The sequence below is a fragment of the Puma concolor genome, chromosome B4 (assembly GCF_028749965.1).
Source record: "Puma concolor isolate L17-30 chromosome B4, mPumCon1.1.hap2, whole genome shotgun sequence".
NCBI lineage: Eukaryota > Metazoa > Chordata > Mammalia > Carnivora > Felidae > Puma > Puma concolor.
Genome location: NC_141673.1, coordinates 121,716,648 through 121,735,814, shown reverse-complemented (window position 1 = coordinate 121,735,814; position 19,167 = coordinate 121,716,648).

Sequence of the window (19,167 nt, the reverse complement as noted above, 5' to 3'; positions counted from 1 at the left end):
CAAGTCATTAATTTATATGCCAATATTTATTTATATTTACGTACATATTTCCTTCTTATTTCTTCCTGAAATATCACATTTCCCTGTGGGATTGTTTTCTTCTGCCTGAAGAACTCTTTTTAAAAAAAATTTTTTTTTTAATGTTTATTTATTTCTGAGACAGAGCATGAGCAGGGGAGGGGCAGAGACGGGGAGACACAGAATCTGAAGCAGGCTCCAGGCTCCGAGCTATCAGCACAGAGCCCGACGCGGGGCTCGAACTCACAAACTATGAAATCATGACCTGAGCCGAAGTTGGACGCTCAACTGACTGAGCCTCCCAGGCGCCCCAGAACTCTTTCTTTTAGTTCATGATTCCTGGTGTTGAATCTTCTCAGTTTCTTTTGTTGGCTGAGAAATGTATTTATTCTCCTTTAAAATGTTTAAAGCTTTATTGAGGAAAAGATATACCAAAAAATTGCACCTATTTAATGTATAAATTTTGGTGAGTTTTATCTCCTTTCATTTTGGAAATACTTTCCCTGGGCATAGAATTCTAATTTGGACATTTTATTTTGGCATTTTTAAAGTTTCATTCCATCGTCTTATGGCTTCCATTGTTCCCTCTGTGAAATCAGCTGCCCGTGCTATTGGTGCTCCTTTGAAAGCAGTATGTTTCCTGCCCCAACCCGCAGCTGTTGTTATGAATTTCTCTTTTGATTTGATTTTCAGCAGTTTATGATGTGCCCTAGTGTGGTTGTCTTTGTATTTATTGTGCTTGGGGTTCATACAGTTCTTTGAATCTTTGGTTGATACTTTCATCAGTTTTGGAAAATTCTGTTACTCTCCCTTCACGATTGCTTTTTCCCTGACCTCACTCCTCTCCTTCTAGAACTTGAATCACACAAATTTTAGGCCGTTCATTGCATCCCATGTGTCTCTCTGGTTCTTGTCTGAATTTTCCCAGGCTTCTAAATTTCCATACTTCAGTTTGGTTTTTTTGTTTTTTGTTTTCTTTTTTTTTTTTGGTCAACATGCTCTGTAATTTACCATTCTTACCCTTTTGCTTGTTTAATCTGCTTTTAAACACATCTTTTGAAGTCCTCACTTTAAGCGGTGTATACCTTTTTAGTCCTAAAATAACCATTTGATTCTTTTTTATGCATTCCAGTTCTCTGTTGCAGTTCTCCGTCTTCAACAGAGAAAAATGGGTGTATTTTTCCTCCCATGGTTTTCATCTCTGCTCTTGAACATGTTAATCATAGTTTTAAATATGTTCTCGCCTTTGGGAATTCCTAGCAGTGGGCTTCCACGCATCTCAGATATAATCCTCCAGAGTAAGAGCGTGGGAAAAAGGCCCATTCAGAAAATATTGACTGATCAGAAAGGTCCCTTTGGCCCATCCAGTGACCCGTCTGTAGCACCTTTTCCCATAGTGCTATGCCTGATTTCAGGAGTGTTTGCCACGATAGCTGTGAAGTTTTCACTCTGACCATACTTTCATTTAAGAAAGACCTCTCCTAAAAATAGAAACAGTTCTTGGTACCCTAGTCGGCCCACCTTTCTGGAGGCTTCTGCCATTCCAACCAAGTACCAACTGTGTAAGCACTCTCATCCTGAAGCACTGAATAATGCATGCAGAGGAGCAATTTTAATAGAATATTTCTTTCATCTACTTTCCAGACATGGTCTTCTTTGGCCTCACAAGAGAATATTACTATTTTATTGTATTAGCCATTTTATATGCTAACCTCCTATCCAGTAACTCTATTTCTACCTCTCACCATCAAATTAGCACCCATACACACGGGGTTAAAAAAAATCTATATTTAGAAAGAAGTTGAAACCAGTGACTTGTTTGAGTAGACTCATAACTGGCGAAATGACCATTGGATTATGTGTTGGCGGGTTGGTTACACCTCTGCTCCCTATCTCAGCAGCAACAACAAAAAGGCCAAAACACTCCGTAAGTGACTGGTTTGACTTACATCTGAAGGTGGAAAGAATATCAACTTGCTAGAGCGAATGATTAAATTATATTCTTTCTTAAAAAAGTAAATCATTAAGTAATGTATTGACTGCAGTGCAATTCTGACCCTAACCACCCAGAGTTAGTACCCACTCCACAGGTGTGGGGCACAGTCCCCAACAAGACTACTCTCGTGTCCTTTGCCAGCTGCAGGTTTGGGAGTCCTTAGGCTACTTGCACTTCTGACCATCTGGCTACAAATCCAAAGGTGCTCCTGCGACCTCCTTCAGGTTCAACAGTTCACCAGACTCACAGAACTCAGGAAACTGCTATACTTATTATTACAGTTTATTCTAAAGGATACAGATCAAGACCAGTCAGTGGAGAAACACACCGCGAGAGGTTCTGTGCCCTCTCCGTGTGGAATCAGGTCGCATCATCCCCCCCAAACACGTCAATATGCTCAGCAACCAGGATGCTCAGCAGAGCTTCAGTGTTCGGTGTTTACTGAGATTTCATTGCATATGTGTGACTGATGGACTCATTGGCCACATGATTGAACTCAATCTCCCTTCCCCCAGAGGTGGGGGGGGGGGGTGTTGGGCTGATAACACGTGGCCCAAAGCCTCGAGCGGCCCTCTAATCACACGATGGGTCTTACCAACATGACCGGTCCCCATCCAAGTCATCTTAGCATAAACTCGGGTGTGGTCCAGTGACCCCTCATGAATAAGAAAGACACACTTAACCACTCAGGAATCTCCAGGGGTTTAAAAGCTCTATCTCGGGAACCCAGAACAAGGATGAGACAAATTCTCGATTATATGACATTTAAGAAAATAACACTACGTATCAAAAATTATAGGCTATTGTTAAGATATGCGTAGCTTCAAATTCTTTCCTTTTTTATAAAAGAAAGCAAATGAAATAAAAGATTCATTTAACGAAGTTAGAAAAAAGAATAAGGCAATCTTATTAGATATCTTCGTAGGATAAAGAAAGGACAAACTAAGAGGAGACAGTGAATTAGGAGAGCAATTTATTAGAGAGAACATCAAAGAAATGCGTCTCTGAAAAACAATGACAACATAAAACAGACTTCCAGTCATTTTAATCAAGAAGAGAGAATGTTCATCTGAACTAAAACAGAAATGAAATGTGGAGTATAAAAACAGGTAACAGGAGATTTTAGAATTGTTAACACATGCTTGTTAGAGCTCAACTGGAAAATACAGATGAAACGTGTGGGGTATTTTTAAATTTTTTTTTTTCAACGTTTTTTATTTTTTGGGACAGAGACAGAGCATGAACGGGGGAGGGGCAGAGAGAGAGGGAGACACAGAATCGGAAACAGGCTCCAGGCTCCGAGCCATCAGCCCAGAGCCCGACGCGGGGCTCGAACTCACGGACCGCGAGATCGTGACCTGGCTGAAGTCAGACGCCTAACCGACTGCGCCACCCAGGCGCCCCATAATTGAAGTATATAGTTGACCTACAACATTACATTAGGTGTATAACATAGTGGATATATAACATGCTGATTTGACAGTTACGTACATTACAAAATGCTCACTAAGGTTAAGTGGTCACCATCTGTCACAGACACAAAATTATTACAGTATTATTGACTGTATTCTCTATGCTGTGTTCTTTATCCCTGTGACTTACTTATTTTGTTCCTGGGAGTGTGAGTGTGCAGCTCTTAATCTCCTTCACCTCTTTCACCCATCCTCGCACCCCCCTCTGCTCGGGCAACCACCAGGTCTCTATTTTTGTGAGTGTATTTCTGCTTGTTTGTTCATTTGTTTTTTAGATTCCACAGATAAATGAGATCATATGCTATTTGTGTTTACCTGACTTATTTCACTTAGCATAATACCCTCTAGTTCCAGGCACGTTGTTGTGAATGGCAAGATGCCATCCTTTTTAATGGCTAAGTAATATTCCAGTGTGGGGGTGGGGGTGGGTGTCCATTTGTCTATCAGTGGACCCTGGGGTTGCTGGCAGATCTTGTCTATCATAAATAATGCTCCACTAAACATATGGGTGCTTGTATCCTTTTAAATTCATGTTTTCATTTCCTTCGGGTAAATACCCAGAAGTGGAATTACTGTATTGTATGATATTATTCCTCTTTTTAATATTTGAGGAACTTCCATACTATTTCCACAGTTTCTGCACCAATTTACATTCCTACCGGCAGCACACAAGGGTTCCTCTTTCTCCACATCCTTGCCAACACCTGTCTTTCTGACATCAGCCATTCTGACTGGTGTGAGGTGATGTATCATTGTGGTTTTGATTTGCATTTCCCTGATGATTAGTGATGTTGAGTGTCTTTTCATGTGTCTGATGGCCATCTGTGTGTCTCCTTTGGAAAAATGTCTAAACCCTCTGCCCATTTTTTATTGGATTATTTATTTTTTGGTGTTGAGTTCTATGAGTTCTTTGTATATTTTAGATATTAACTCCTTATTGGATATATGATTTACAAATATCTTCTCCCATTCAGTAGGCTGCCTTTCCATTCAAATATGTGATTTTTATGGGAAATATTAAATTAAAAAAATTGTTATAAGAAGATCTTTTTTTGAAAAAAAGATATTTTATTATTAAGTAATCTCCACACGCAATGTGGGGCTTGAAGTTACAACTCTGAGATCAAGAGTCGCGCACTGTACCCACTGAGCCAGCCGGGCGCCCCAAGAAGATCTTAATATCTGAATAGACTAATACGCAAAGAGAAATTACTCATAGTTGCCTCTCAAAAATAACTCTGGACCTGGAGAGTTTCATGAGCAAATTCCTTCAAACCTCCAACAATTCCTAAGCCATATCCATAGTAGATTTAATATTTGCAAAAATAACACAACAGTGACATTAGATCCTGTCAAAGGTAGAGGATAACATAGAGGAAGGAGATGTATAAACTGATTTTACTTAAGAAAATATATGTGAGAACATTAAGCAAATTACTAACAATGAATTTAGCCATACATTCATTATTAAAATGGTATCAAAAGAATAAAATTTAGCTTTCTCTTTGATCAGCATGAAAAATTAGATTCTTTGAAGGTCCCTCCTGTTCAAGACAAAACAGAACCTGCACGAAACATACTGATTTTTCGAATCACATTGCTAGACCTGCAAGATGTGAGAGACGTCTTCAAGACATGTTGGGTGCGGTGGGGGCAGGACTCTAACAGGAAGCGAGGGCCCTTCACACTCAGAGAAGGCTGGGCTGCCTGGGTGTGGGGGGTGGTTCAGCCGACGTCACTCATCCATTCAAGTATTTATCCAACAGATGTTGAAGGGGTTCTTGCTGTTCGCTGGGCTCTTTTCTAGTTACCGGAGACACGGCAGTCAACAACACAGATGAAGTCTCTGGGCTCCTGCCCTCATTTGGAGCTTCCGTAGAGGTAGAGGAGGTAGGCAATCGGCTAAATTAATAAGTATAATAAGATTTTAGCCAGCGCTGAGAGCTGTGGAGAAAAGCCAAGCGTGGAGGCGGATGGGACACGTTGGGTGGGTTATAATTTTAGATTGGGTAACTAGGGGAATGCCTCACTGAGAAAACTTGCAGGTGAGGGAAGAGCATTCGGGCAGAGAGGACCACACACCGCACAGTTTATGTGGAGGGAATGCCCTTCACGAACAGCGAGGGGACCAGCAGGGCTCATTACGAGCGAAGGAAGAAAAGAATTCTCTACAGTGACCCATCTTGTTTCTTCCGACATGATGAGTTAAATGGAGGTATAGTGAGGATGCCAAAATTGGGGGGGGGAGGAGTGATAGTAATTAGAATCGTAGAATAAAAACTAGAGTAATAATACGAATTAGAAATTGCAGGGAGGCCAAGAGAGCAGGACTCCTTTTGTAAGGAGAGCTCCTTCTGGCTGGTGTTGGTGGGTATTCCTCTGAAGCATGTCTTCCTTCAGGCTGATCAAAGGATCCCAGTGGTTGGGTTGGCTGTAATCGGACTTAGGAAAGGACGGAGCGGACCCGTGTCACATCGCCACCAGCGTGCACATCCCGTCCTGAATGATGCCATCAGGCTCAGCTCAAAAGGTGAGTCGAGAACGGGCCCCGGCAAGCACTCCCGCGACTTGCAAAGGTGTAAATCCCAGCCCGAAGGCTGGCTGATGACCCGACGGGTGTTCTCCCTGTGGCCACGGGCGTGCTGGACCCACCATTGGTCTGAGGGGTATCAGGCCTGTTCCTCACAGATTTGTTAATCATCACGTTGTACACCTGAAACGCATAGAACGTGTATATTAACTATACTTGGATTAAAAAAAGAAAGCAAGCCCGTCCTCAGGAATAGCCCAAGGATGTTTCTCCAAGGTTATCTGTCATGGTTTGATCCCGGCATAGGCCGCAAACAGCACTCTCCATCTGCCCGGGGCAAGGGTGGCCTGTGAGGGGCCACTGGGGCCAGAGGACTCCAGGAAAAGGCCGTTTTCTCAAGACGCCAGCAAGTGAGGAATTCTTCACAGAAGGGGCTGTCGGCAGGCTCGCGTCTGCCCAACTTCCTCTCCTCACGCTCTCTGACCTTTCTCCCACCTTAAGACGCACTAACTGAGGGTCCCCTGAGTCTGGCTCTGGGGAGCAGGGGTGGGAGGATGGCCTTGGCGGCCGGCTGAGAAGCTTCTGGTCGTTTCCTCTGCACAGGGGGCACCCGTGGGGCTGCCTCCCGTCTGTGTAAGGGAGGGAGGTTTGTGTCCGCGAAGTCACCCACGACAAGGTCCTGGAGTGTTCCGACGACAGGATGCCCTCCTCCCCGAGAGTCATGAACAAAAGAGTACTTCCTGTTACATTTAGATGCCAATTATCAGGGAGGGGGTAGTGATTGATGAGATGAGGGTGCAGGGAACGTTCTCTCCTCTCCGTCGTAGGAGTATTTGGCTGCTTGGTAACTGTTTACAGCCTGTTTCTTCCTAGTGCGCAACCTGAAATCATTTTCTTTGTAAATGTTAAAAGCCATGTGAAAAAAACCCAACAACCTTGATGAGTCCTCTTTGTACTACGATCAGCAACATGGCAGCCTCTGAATAAACTGTAATTTCCTTCACCGTGCCTGTTGAGAACATTTAGGCCACATTTAGGAAAAACAACAACAACGACACCTGGGTAGGGGTCTCAAGAACAATTAGCAATTAAAATAATCTATGTTCTACACTTCCGTATCAACACGGCCGCTTGACTGATTTCAGTCTCAGGCACAGCCTCGCTCGGGAGCACCGTCCTCCCCAATTCGGAGCCGTCGGAATCACCGGAGGCATCTTAGGTGTTGTGAGGCATCTCTCCGTGTTCGAGAATCTGTTAGCACATCATTCACTTTAGAACCGAACTCGATGCCTTTTCCAGAGAATAGGCTTCTAGGGGTCACCAGTCCTTCCTCAAGTCTCCACCGCTCGGGACTAAAGAAAGCGCCTGGCCCGGGGCAGGTGCACCTGTGCTGTCTGTTACCCCTCCCCCCAGCTGCCCGGACCCCAGCCACAGCCTGGGCTTTCCCTAAAGATACTCCTCTGTGGGGGTTATTCCCGGAGTCACCGACCCCCAGCACCATAAAATGCCACAGAGAGAGGAGAATGAAAAGTCACTGGGTCCAACCCCTGTGGATTTTACAGGTAAACAAACTGAACCCCGGAGAGACTTAACTAGCTAGTGGCGGCCGTGACACCCAAGGTTCCTGAACCTCAGCCCACTTTCTCCCCTGGGTGGTCTTCATGGGCAGAAACTGGATTCGGTGGTCCCTGTCTTGGAAAAGCAAGATGTCAACTTCACCTCAGGCGTTCTTTGCTAACTTTGCCTGGAGGCGTTCCCAAGGCCATGGTCAGGCCCAAGAGCCTGAGAGCTCCAGAAAACATGGCAGCGCTCCATATAAGGGGGTGGCCATCCTACAGCGCCTTGTTTCCCCTTCCCAAACCTCCCCGGAGACCAGACACGGAGGCCTGCAGCAGGGCTAGGACTTCTATGAGGCGGGAAAGGCAGCTCACTGGTCAGGGGGCACTCGCCCTCAGACCCTAGGGGCGGCAGATGTTAAGATCATTCCGAGATCGGAACAACGACCACATGGACAGAGCTGCTCCCTGGGACCTCCTCCCCAAGGTCAGAGACCCTGGGACAATCCATAGGCAGGGCTGGGAGGAGCCACCTAAGGGTCCCCTGTTGCCAAGACACATTGAGGGATGGTCACCACATGACCCTCTACAAAATGTCCTCAGTGGGCCGGGGTCTTCAGTTCAGCAACGCTTCCAGAATGTCCGGGCTGAGCGTCACAGTGCTTTGCCACGGACAGCAAGCCCCCGGAGCCCGGGGACCCCCCCCCCCCCCAACCGCCACTGATCAGTGTGCACTTAACAAAAATGCTCGGGCTCATGCTAAACACAGGTTGATAGTTTAGGATGCAGAATAACCGATCGATGAAAGTGATAGTAAAACATAAAGCAGTAAATAGTAAAAAAAACCAAAACAAAACAAAAAAAAAAAACACAAACTTTTATGAGCCTTTAAGCATTTTTTTCCACTTGCTATGATTTTGTTTTGAAATATAGGCGTGCTTGCATGAGAATTGTAATATTTATGAGTCCTTGGACTATTTTATGAATTTATGTATTTTTTTAGGAAATTGTTTCTAAAGTGGGGGCATTTTGTTCCTAATTCGTTTCAATCAGTATGCTTAATGTTTTCTGTGAATTTAAAATTGCCTCCTTGAGGTGCCTGGGCGGCTCAGGAGTTGGTTAAGCATCCAACTCTTGATCTGGGCTCAGGTCATGATCTCACAGTTTGTGAGTTTGTGAGTTGTGGAGCCTCATGGATTCTCTCTCTCCCTCTCTTTCCCTCTCTCTCTGCACCTCCCCTGCTTGTATGCAAGCATACATTTCTCTCTCTAAAGATAAATAAACATTAAAATAAAGTAAAATTTCTTGTTTGGTTCTAAGTACATCTCTGAAAGAATATTGATCAAAATTAATCTTTTCATGTCACTAGTATTTTTTTTTTAATTTTTTAAATGTTTATTTATTTTTGAGAGAGACAGAGCACAAGCGGGAGAGGGGTAGAGAGAGAGGAAGGCAGAATGTGAAGCAGGCTCCGGGCTCTGAGCTGTTGGCACAGAGCACGACACGAGGCTCGAACTCATGAACCTAAGCCGAAGTGGGACGCCCAACCAAATAAGCCACCCAGATGCCCCAGCTATATCCCTTTTAAAGTATGTTCCCAGAGGGAGACCTGGGTGGCTCAGTCGGTCGAGCACCAACTTCGGCTCGGGTCATGATCTCAGGTTTGTGAGTTCGAGCCCCACATGGGGCTCTGTGCTGACAGCCCTCGGATCCTGTGTCTCCCTCTCTCTGCCCCTCCCCCCTTTTCTCTCTCTCTCTAAAATAAAATAAAAAATTTAAAAGCAAAAGGGTTTAAAGTATGGGGTTTCATTGTTGTAGCCCCAGGCTAGTGAAGCCTGAATGTACCCTGTATGCCTGTCACGATTGTAATGCTCAGTTAAAGAGATTATCCAGACAAAACATTTGTTTCCTCTTTATTCGAATCTTGATAGTAAAAAAAAAAAAAAAAAATGGCATGAAAAATTAATCCAGTTAAAACTCCACCAAGATATTTCTGACCTATGACACGGGCAAATTCCAAACGTTTGCTAGCACGCTCTGGTGGTGAGACTCTGGAGAGACAGGTTTCACGATACAAAATGGCACAACCAACCGAAGGGCAATTTGACAATATCTGTCAGAAAACCTACACTCGACCTTTGACCCGGCAACTTCACTCCTAGGAATTGATCCCAAAGATACATTGGGGGAAATAAGACAGGGAGCGTGCAACGCGGTTAGTAAAAGGGAGACTGGAAATAATCCAGATGTTCTTCAGTCGGGCGAAGACAGAACAAACTAGGCTCGGGCACACAATGGAGCATTGTCCAGTTATAAAAAGAAATGAAGGGCTGCTCTCTATGCTATTACGGATTGATCTTCAGGACATAGTGTTCAGTGAAAAAAAACCACAGTGGAGAATAATGTGGGCAATGTCCTGCTATCGTATAATTCTCAAACAAAATTAAATTTAAAAAAGCAATTCCCAAGCAATCAAGACCAAAGCGAAGCGATGCACCCAACTGTATCATGTTAGCAGCATAACCAGAGAGACGCACAGTCTTAAGTGATTTTAAGACGTGGTGATTTGACTGCGTATCTATAATGGGCTGTTCCAGAGGACAGAAAGAACTGCGAGAGAAAAACTGTTAAACTATTCTCAGTGTCATACTTTTGGCAATGACATTACTGTCATTGGGAACGGGGATTTTCGGTACGGAAGCAAGGAGAAACCCACGTCAGATGGATAAGGTTGACTGAAGACCCTATAGGTTTCAATTTGATTGGAAATACCTGTATGTAATCATATTAAACTTATTATTTTTTTCTCTGAAAAAGAGAATTTCCCAATTCTATCCTCGAAGAGGTCTAAAAACAAGGAGCATTCCAGGGGCACCCGGGTGGCTCACTCAGTTAAGCATCTGAGTCTTGACTTTGGCTCAGGTCATGATCTCACAGTTCATGGGATCAGAGCCTGGGTTGGGCTCTGCCCTGACGGCATGGAGCCTGGAACCTGCTTTGAATTCTTTGTTTCCCTTCCTCTCTCTGCCCCTCCCCTGCTCGCTCTCTCACTCTCAATATAAATACATACATACATATATACAAGGAACAGGGCACCTGGGTGGCTCAGTCGGTTAAGCGTCCGACTTCAGCTCAGGTCATGATCTCCTGGTTTGTGGGTTTGAGCCCCACGTCTGGCTCTGTGCTGACAGCTCGGAGCCTGGGGCCTACTTCAAATTCTGTGTCTCCCTCTCTCTCTGCCCCTTGCCTGCTCACACTCTCTCTCAAGAATAAATAAATGTAAATAAATAAATACAAACAAGGCACATTCCAATGGGGGTAAGCAGTTTCTGGTCTCTTACTATTTCCCACTTGAAGAATCAGATGACTCAGAGGTGGGGCAGGGAGAGTAAAAGATGAACCAGGAATCTCTTGTCACAGCCTCGCGACAAGGAGGCTATCTAGCACCTGAACATGATCGTGTCACAAGCACTCAAGACCCGAACTGAGAGGGCCCACACAGTCTAAAGATGGGACAGTTGGAGGGTCGGTAAGATTAGCGTCTACAAGAGAGCACAACCCTTCAGGTGTGTTCCCGTCTTGAGTTCCTAATGATAAAAATAAAACATCCATTGGGCCACTTTTGAGGACTTTAACCAAGTCATTCTGAAAAGCGCCTGCTACAGACTGAATGCTGGTATCCCTCCCAGACTTCATATGTTGAAACCCAGTGCCCATTGCGATGGCATTTGGAAGTGGGGCCTTGGGCAGTAATTGTGTCGTGAGGCTGGAGTCCTTAGGTCATGGATGGGTCTGGTGCCCTTCTAAGAGACTCCAGGGGGCTCCCTTCCCGTCTCTGTACATGAGAACGTGGCAAGATGGCCATCTGCCAGCCAGGAATGGGCCTTCACAGACATCGGATCTGCCAGCGCCTTGATCTTAGAATTCCCAGTCTCGGCGCTGTGAGAAGTAAATTTCTGTGGTTTATAAGCCACCCAATCTACTGTATTCTGTTGTAGCGTCCACGTGGACTGAGAGATGGGCAGATAAAAGGAAGGACCCAAGCGCTGATCCTGCCTTACCTATAGGGCCTTGACTTGGGGATTGTCAAATCCTTGATTTTAGAGAGGCCTCTCTTTATAGAAGTAATCCAGACAATAAACAGATACAACATTCACACCAGCATTTTGTCCCTAATAAAACAACAGATCCAGGTAATCATCAAAAAAAAAAAAAGAAAAAAAAAAAGAGAGAAACAAGGAGACATTTGAAGTAATCTTACCCCAGAATTCAGAATTCCAGAGTAAAACTGATGAAGTGGTCATTTGTTTCTGGGTTTTTTTGTTTGTTTTTTTGAGAGAGGGCACAAGTGAGTGAGGGGCAGAGAGAAAGAGAATCCCACAAGGGGCAGAGAGAGAAAGAGAGAAGCTGGGTTTACCCGAAGCAGGGCTCGAGCTCAGCCGAAGCGGGGCGCAGGCTCGCGAACCGTGAGATCATGACTTGAGCCAAAGTCAGACGCTTAACGGACTGAGCCGCCCAGGTGCCCCTGAGCCAATGAAGCTCTAACCACTAACTCTTCATAGTTCCCAGGTCCCTGGTGGAGTCTCCCGAGCAGCTGAGCTCCAGTACAGCTTTGCTGAGGATAGTAAGGGAGGAAAAATAATTTCCTCCCGGGTCCAGATGGTCACTGAGAATACACCACCTGTCGGGAGCTATGCTGAACATTCGATATGTTATCATCTCATTGAATCCCTACAACAACCCTGTGAGATGGGTATTGGGACTCCCATTTTACAGATGAGGAGTTAAAGTGACCACATTGGGATCCGAACCCGGATCTTTCTGATTCCAAAATCTGTGTTTGGGGCACTACTTTATGGGTAACTTGGACCCTCTGCCCCCATCAAGTTATGTGCCACGGATCTAACATCCCAGATTGATCTGCTAGCGAAGATCCTGGCCGTAAAACCCAGGAGAAATGGCAGAGGCAGCCCTGCTGGGGCAAGAAGCCAGTTTTTTTTTTTTTTTAGCAGTGCCAGATTGGCCCCACCCTAGGGTGCAGCTGAGCTGAACCCCATCTGTGATGGCTCTTGGACATGGGATTTCTAGGCCACTTGAAAGATAAAACCCCAACCCAGGAAGCTGCAAGACACGTCTGGGACATCACAACCAGTCGGCTCAGGAAAATGTGCAGAGGGGCCCTGAGAGAATGTGGCTGCTGTCCCCGCGGCGGGAGGTGGAGCCGGCAGCCGCCCAAGTGGAGGGACCCCGGGGCCTCCCCGGGCTGGCGCCAAATTGTCCCTGTCCCCCGTCCCCCGTCCTGGTTCCGCCTGCTCCCCTGCTGCCCGGGGCACTTCCGTGCACCTTCCAGGAAACAGAGTGTGTCTGTCAGCTGCTTTACTCAAAAACTCCACAAAGCCTTTTACTGCTTTGCCAAATGCTGGGAAAGAAAGAAAGAAACCAAGCATGTGAATTTCCCTTCTTGATGCTCCAGACATAGTGGCCTTGTTGGGATCCCTAGACGCGCTGTGCCCTTTCTCGCGGGGAGCCTGCAGGGCCTCTGCAAGAAAGCCCCTACCTTCCCTCCTGGGTCTCAGCTTCCTGTCGCCTCCTGGGTGGGGTGGGGGGGAACCTGTGAACTCCGGGACCGGGTCAGATCCTCTCCTCACGCACTCTGGACTCTCTCGCATTACCTACTGCACCTGCACTTCATGAATTATGTAATTACTTAACATTCTTCCTCTCTTGATGATGGGCTGCAGGCGTCTGGATATGGTTTCCCAGCTGCTGCTTAGCCACGGTCCCTCCACCCCTTTTCGTGGAGGAACCGAATGCAGGTTTAAATGGCAAGTCTCATGTGTGGCTTAGAAAGCCAGAGTCTGATGGCGCCTTGGCTTGGAGCAGCAGGCCCTGGAGACATCTCCGAAGGCAAGACTGGTCCTCTTGGTGGAGGTGATGGGCTCAGAGGGGGGCCTCCCCACGTCTGTCATGCCACTGCTGTTTTTCTGGGATCTACACAGTACCTGGTTCACAGCAGGTGCTCACTAAATACTCCACTGGATGACTGACTGCTAGTCTGAGTCACGGGCTGCACAAAGTGTTTCCGATGTACAGAGTTCGGATGACCTTATGTCGATCCTGTGCCTGGCTTGTCCTGCTCTGTGCCCTGTCCTTTCCAAGAATGTCCTAAGTTTTTTGTTTGTTTTTTTTTTTTTAATGTTTATTTTTTTTTGAGAGAGACCGAGAGAGTGTGAACAGGGAAGGGGCAGAGAGAGAGAGAGGGAGACACAGAATCGGAAGGAGGATCCGGGCTCTGAGCTGTCAGCACAGAGCCTGACACGGGGCCCGAACTTATGAACCATGAGATCCTGACCTGAGCTGAAGTCGGACACTTAACTGAGCCACCCAGGCGCCCCAAGGTATGTATGTTTTTGAACCAACTTTTACACGGGTTAGCCAAAGCTCTTTTAGACATAGGCTCTAAGCTAGAAGTGAAGACAGAAGTTGTTTTTCTCTCATCTGCAGAAAAGTGATCAGCTGCTAGCCCACTCCTGCCCCATGTGTTTTATAAAGGGTAATACTGACCTCAAATTCTTCTTTTTGAAGAGGAAGGGGAGAGTTGGTCATAATTCTATTTTTTCCCAACAGCTAACACTCAAGTCCTGGGAGGAAACTGGCCATCAAACAGGCAGGGGTGAAAATCCCTCACTCCCGAGCTCTACATCCCTTTTTTACGTTGATTCTAGATTCAAGAATTTACATGCAAGTCACTTTTTTTTCTTATATGAGAGTGATAAACATTCAGTTTGGGAAATTGAGAAAATACAGAAGAAAAACAAAAAGAAGAAAATCTAGCTCATCGTAACCCAATGCCCAGAGACAGCCACGATGCATATTTTGAGATCATTTTTCTCCCATGAAAATATATCCTTTAAAAAAAAAAATGAAAGCATATTGGGGACCGTTGAAAAAAAATTCATACAGAATGTATAATATACCTGCACTGTTCACCAGCAGCATTGACGACTGTGAACATCTAGTAATTGTGTGTGTGTGTGTGTGTGTGTGAATGTGAATGGAGTATTTCAGATAAAGTTGGCATCCTCTTGGTTTCTCTTTACAATTCCATTCTCGTCCCTCATTCCCCAAGAGTAATCAATAACGTGAATTGATATATCTGTCTCTTTCCAGGCTGTGCTACTGTGTGCCCTCCTTCAAGGGTTTCTTGAGACGTGTATTCAGAGCTAGGATTGCTGGTGGAGCCGTATCAGTCTTTCAAGACGCCAGGTTTCAGACCGCTTACGTGGGTCCCAATCGCATGGGCCAGAAATTGTATCTCACTCTTTTTCATTACCCTTCTGGCCGTGATTGGCCGTGAATCTAAGCCACACGCTGTTTTGTGCACTTAATACTTAACGCATCTTGAACACCTTCTCACATTAATAAATACTCTCGCATATAATTTTAAAAGGCGAAAGATTTATGCGATCTGAAGAGAAACCAGAGTATCTCCCATATAATTTTAAAGCATATTATGTTGAATGGCCATGCCACTATTTATATAGCAAATGGCCTGCCATCGGACGTTCACATTTCCGCTCCCCAGGTTTGCCATTAGAAATGGCACCGGGGAACTTTTATAGCAGAGTAGTGACGAGGGCAGACTTTAGATTCAGACACAACCTGGCGTTGCCTCTGGGCACCCCACCCCCCCACTTGCCAGCCATGCAGCCCTGGGCAGGCCCCTGGATCTCACGGGGCAGCAGGACCGCTGAAGGTCAGCCCCTGAGGCCAGCTACTGTTTGAATCCTGATTCTGCCATGTACGAGTTATGTGGCCCTAGGAGAGTTCTCTAACTCCTCTGTGCCTCAGTCTCCTTTTCTGTAGAATTGGACACGATAATAATGGCACCCGGCTCAGAGGCTGTTGGAAGGACGATGCAATGTAATGGATGGTTTTAGCCCAGTCTGGCATTTGAGAGTATCTGGCGTTCACGATGTGCCTACTCTCCAGTCTAATTGGAAGGAAATAGAATTGGCACCGAAAGGGACCAGCAAAAGTCACGTCTGATTTGCCCAGATGGAGGAAGCGATTGGCCCGCGGCTGCACAGGGAGTTGCTGTCAGATCAGTCTGTGGAAACAAAATGAGACGGGGGCCACCGGTGTGCTCCCTCTGGTGCCTCGAGGTGACATGAGAGGAAAGCGAGAATGCCACGCATCTGTAAAGTGTCATTCCTTCCGCATAGACCTTCCACGGAGTCCCACGACGGCTCTCTTGCAGCCTCTGCTGGCTCACCAGTCACTCTGGGGGTGATGTGCCCCCGGGCCCGGCAAGGTGGGTGTTAACCCGAGGTTTCCAGCACCTGTCGCCAAGCCCGTGCATTGGAGGCACAAGCTCTGTGTTCTGCTCACTGCTGGGAAACAGGGGAGCCTGATCGGTGACTGTGGCCACCATAATAAATCAAAAGCTCTAATTGTCTGTCAGAGAGCCCTCAGGGGGGTGGAGGGTGGGCACGGCTAAGATCTGCAAGTTGCCCAGGCAGCATGTAACCCTTCGTGACCCTGAACATCTTGTCGCTGTTTCCGTGATTTGTTATCTCGCCCGGAGCAGGCCAGGGTGCACCTCACGTCATGGCAGATCAGCCGGGGCCAGGCCAGACAGCAGGGGTGACAGTCACGAGACCAGAGGGGACGCTGCCACAGCCTGGACACCCAGAACCGCAGCTGAAAGTTTTCACTCTTCCACCCCTTTACTTCCTCTGTTCCCTTCTGGAATCATTCTTGGGCTTTTGTCACTCAAATGCACAACGGGGACATTGCCAAAAGGCAATAAATATAGTTTTCCTTTCAGGGTAAATCGCTTGGGTATCGAGAAGATTAGCCAAATGTAGGCACGTGCCCAACGAGATTTCTGGAGAGTGTTCTCAATCCCATATCCCTTTGCGACGATGCTTCGGAAAGAGTTCTAAAACTCGCTAAACCGCTAGACAACTCGGTCACTGTCGGTGCTTTTCTCCACGGTCACAGTCACGACGAGTGCTGGAAGTCCTATATTTATGAAGTTGAAAAAGTCTCTCCCTGGGGCGCCTGGGTGGCTCAGTCGGTTGAGTGTCCGACTACGGCTCAGGTCATGATCTCACCGCGCGTGGGTTTGAGCCCCGCGTCGGGCTCTGTGCTGACAGCTCGGGACCTGGAGCCTGCTTCGGATTCTGTGTCTCCCTCTGTCTGCCCCTCCCCCGCTCACATTCTCTCTCTCTCTCTCTCTCTCTCTCTCTCTCTCTCTCCTCTCTCAAAAATAGACATTAAAAAAATTAAAAATAAATAACAGGCGTGTAAACAGATCATTACAAGACAGCAATCTGGTAAGCACTGCATTCCAGAGTCGCTCCCTGCTTTTGCGTCGGCCACTGAATTTTACCTAGACTGCTTGCCCGCGGCCCGCACCCCTGCTAGAACCCAGACGCCTTGAGGCCACCGCTGGATGTTACCCACTCTTCAATTCCCACCAGGTCACCTTGAGCTGATGTGAACCCCCCACCCCTCCACCTGCAGTCAGGTTAGAGGAGATCTGCCTGCGGCTGAGGACACGAGATGAGAGCTTGGGAGAAACTAGCCGCTGACGTGCCCTGAGTCCCTGGACAAAAGCCAAGGTCTGTGGACGGCATCCAAAACCTGATGTCCCTTCCCCGGTGTCCCATGACTTTGCCATCATGATGAGCTCGAGGCACAGCGGTCCCATCTAATAATACAGCATCATCAAAAGCGGGCAGATCGAGGGGGGCAAGACAGAGTCCTCCCGAGGAAGGAGTTCACTGACCCCATCCATGGGTAGAAGGAAACTCGCAGTAAGTGCGTGGAATCTTTCTGGACCTGCTTTTGTGCTGCGGGGGCGGGCCCTCTGGACCCCAGAGAGAGCCACGGTGCCCTAAGTCTGGGCAGGGCTGAGCTCGGAAGCCCTTCCTCTGCCTGCTTCCACCGTGGGGGCAGAAAAACCTCGGCGATCCCTATCGCCCTGACCAGCTGTGATTCAGAAATCGTACGTGGTTTAGACAGTGTACGTGTACCTATATGCACGTATACACGTGCCCTTACACACGTATACACACACGCGTGCGCACAATCAACTGCAAATTGCGCGTTAGCCTCATGGATCTTTAGCATTAACTATCTTTTTTTAACCTTTATACATGTGTAACTAATATTGTGTGTATGGGGGGGCGGGGTCTTGTAACTCGTAAAGGCTCAGAAACATAACCTAGTGTGAGCGTAGATACTGTGAGAATTCCAAACGAAGCGGGGGGGAAAATCTCCCGTGTGGGACTTCTCCGTGCCAATAGAGGGCGTCCGTTACCTTTACAAGTCACGAGCAGTTTGGGTTTGGTGTTTTTGTTTTTGTTTTGGAGGGGGTAGGCAAGACCCTGAGACAGTTAATGTTTGTTTTGCTTTGCTTTGCTTTGCTTTGTTTTGTTTTGCTCTAGACTAAGGCACTAGGTGTGGGGAGGGAGGGGTAATTGGTGGCTAGAAAATAACACGAATATTGCCGAAATGCCGTATCCCTTTTGCATGGAATAGAGCTTGATCAATTTTATCTCTTCACTTAATCTCCGGGTCTGCCTACATTGACCTAAAGCTCTCTCAGCCGACTGCCCCACCCTTGGCACAAAGCCAAGAGTTTAGGTTAAGCGACTGAGTCGTTGAAGCTTTTCCATTCTCCACACAGGTGCGCGTTTGTGCGTGACCCACTGCAGCGAGGGAATAAGCAATTCTGCAAAGTCCCACTAGAGGGAGCCAAATGATTGCTTTAGAACCATTCCCCCGCAGGTTTGCGGTTCCTCTTTGGGAAGCTGCTTTGTAATATCCTTGGGCGACCCTCCCTCCTCTCCTCTCCCCCTCCCCCAAGATGTAAAAAAATCAGAAGTATTTTCTCACTGAACAGCTCACACACGTCAAGCGAAAAGATAATTCCGCTGTGGAAAAGGATTTAACAGTGTCAAGAATCTCTGCCCTCTCGATAGGGAGCGGAATAATTAAAGAACTCTTGCCTTAGGAAGAAAACTAAACTGTGGATGCAGAGTGAGGAATAAATCCTGTCGAGTGTATTGGTGGGCGAGGGGTTGAGGGAGGACGGGAGAATGATTTATGATTATGAACAACTGACCCAAGTAAGTTGATCGCTTTTCGTGTACTCTCAACGAGCAGCATTTTAAGCATCTGTTTCATTATTCTTGTTATTGTCATTATTATTATTGAAGTATAGTTGGAATGCAATGTTGCCTTCGTTTCAGGTGTACAACCTAGACATTTGACAATTCTCTACAAAAGTGTAGTCGCCATTTCTCACCAAACCACAGTATTACAATATTATTGACTATTTAAACATCTCTTTTAAAGAGGGCTTGACCATGAGTTTTTCTTGGGTTGCAGTAGGGTTTGCTCTGCATTAGGATCCACCTAGACAAATGCGTCTTTCCGGCACCTGCCCTGCTTTAGACCTGTGAGACTGTCCGTTGAGATCAACAGCTTTCTTCCTGTGGCATCACCTGTGATCGGTATGCCAGGAACTTCCGGGAAAATGGTGTATCTGAATTTCAGCCAAGCTCTTTCAAAATACCCTCT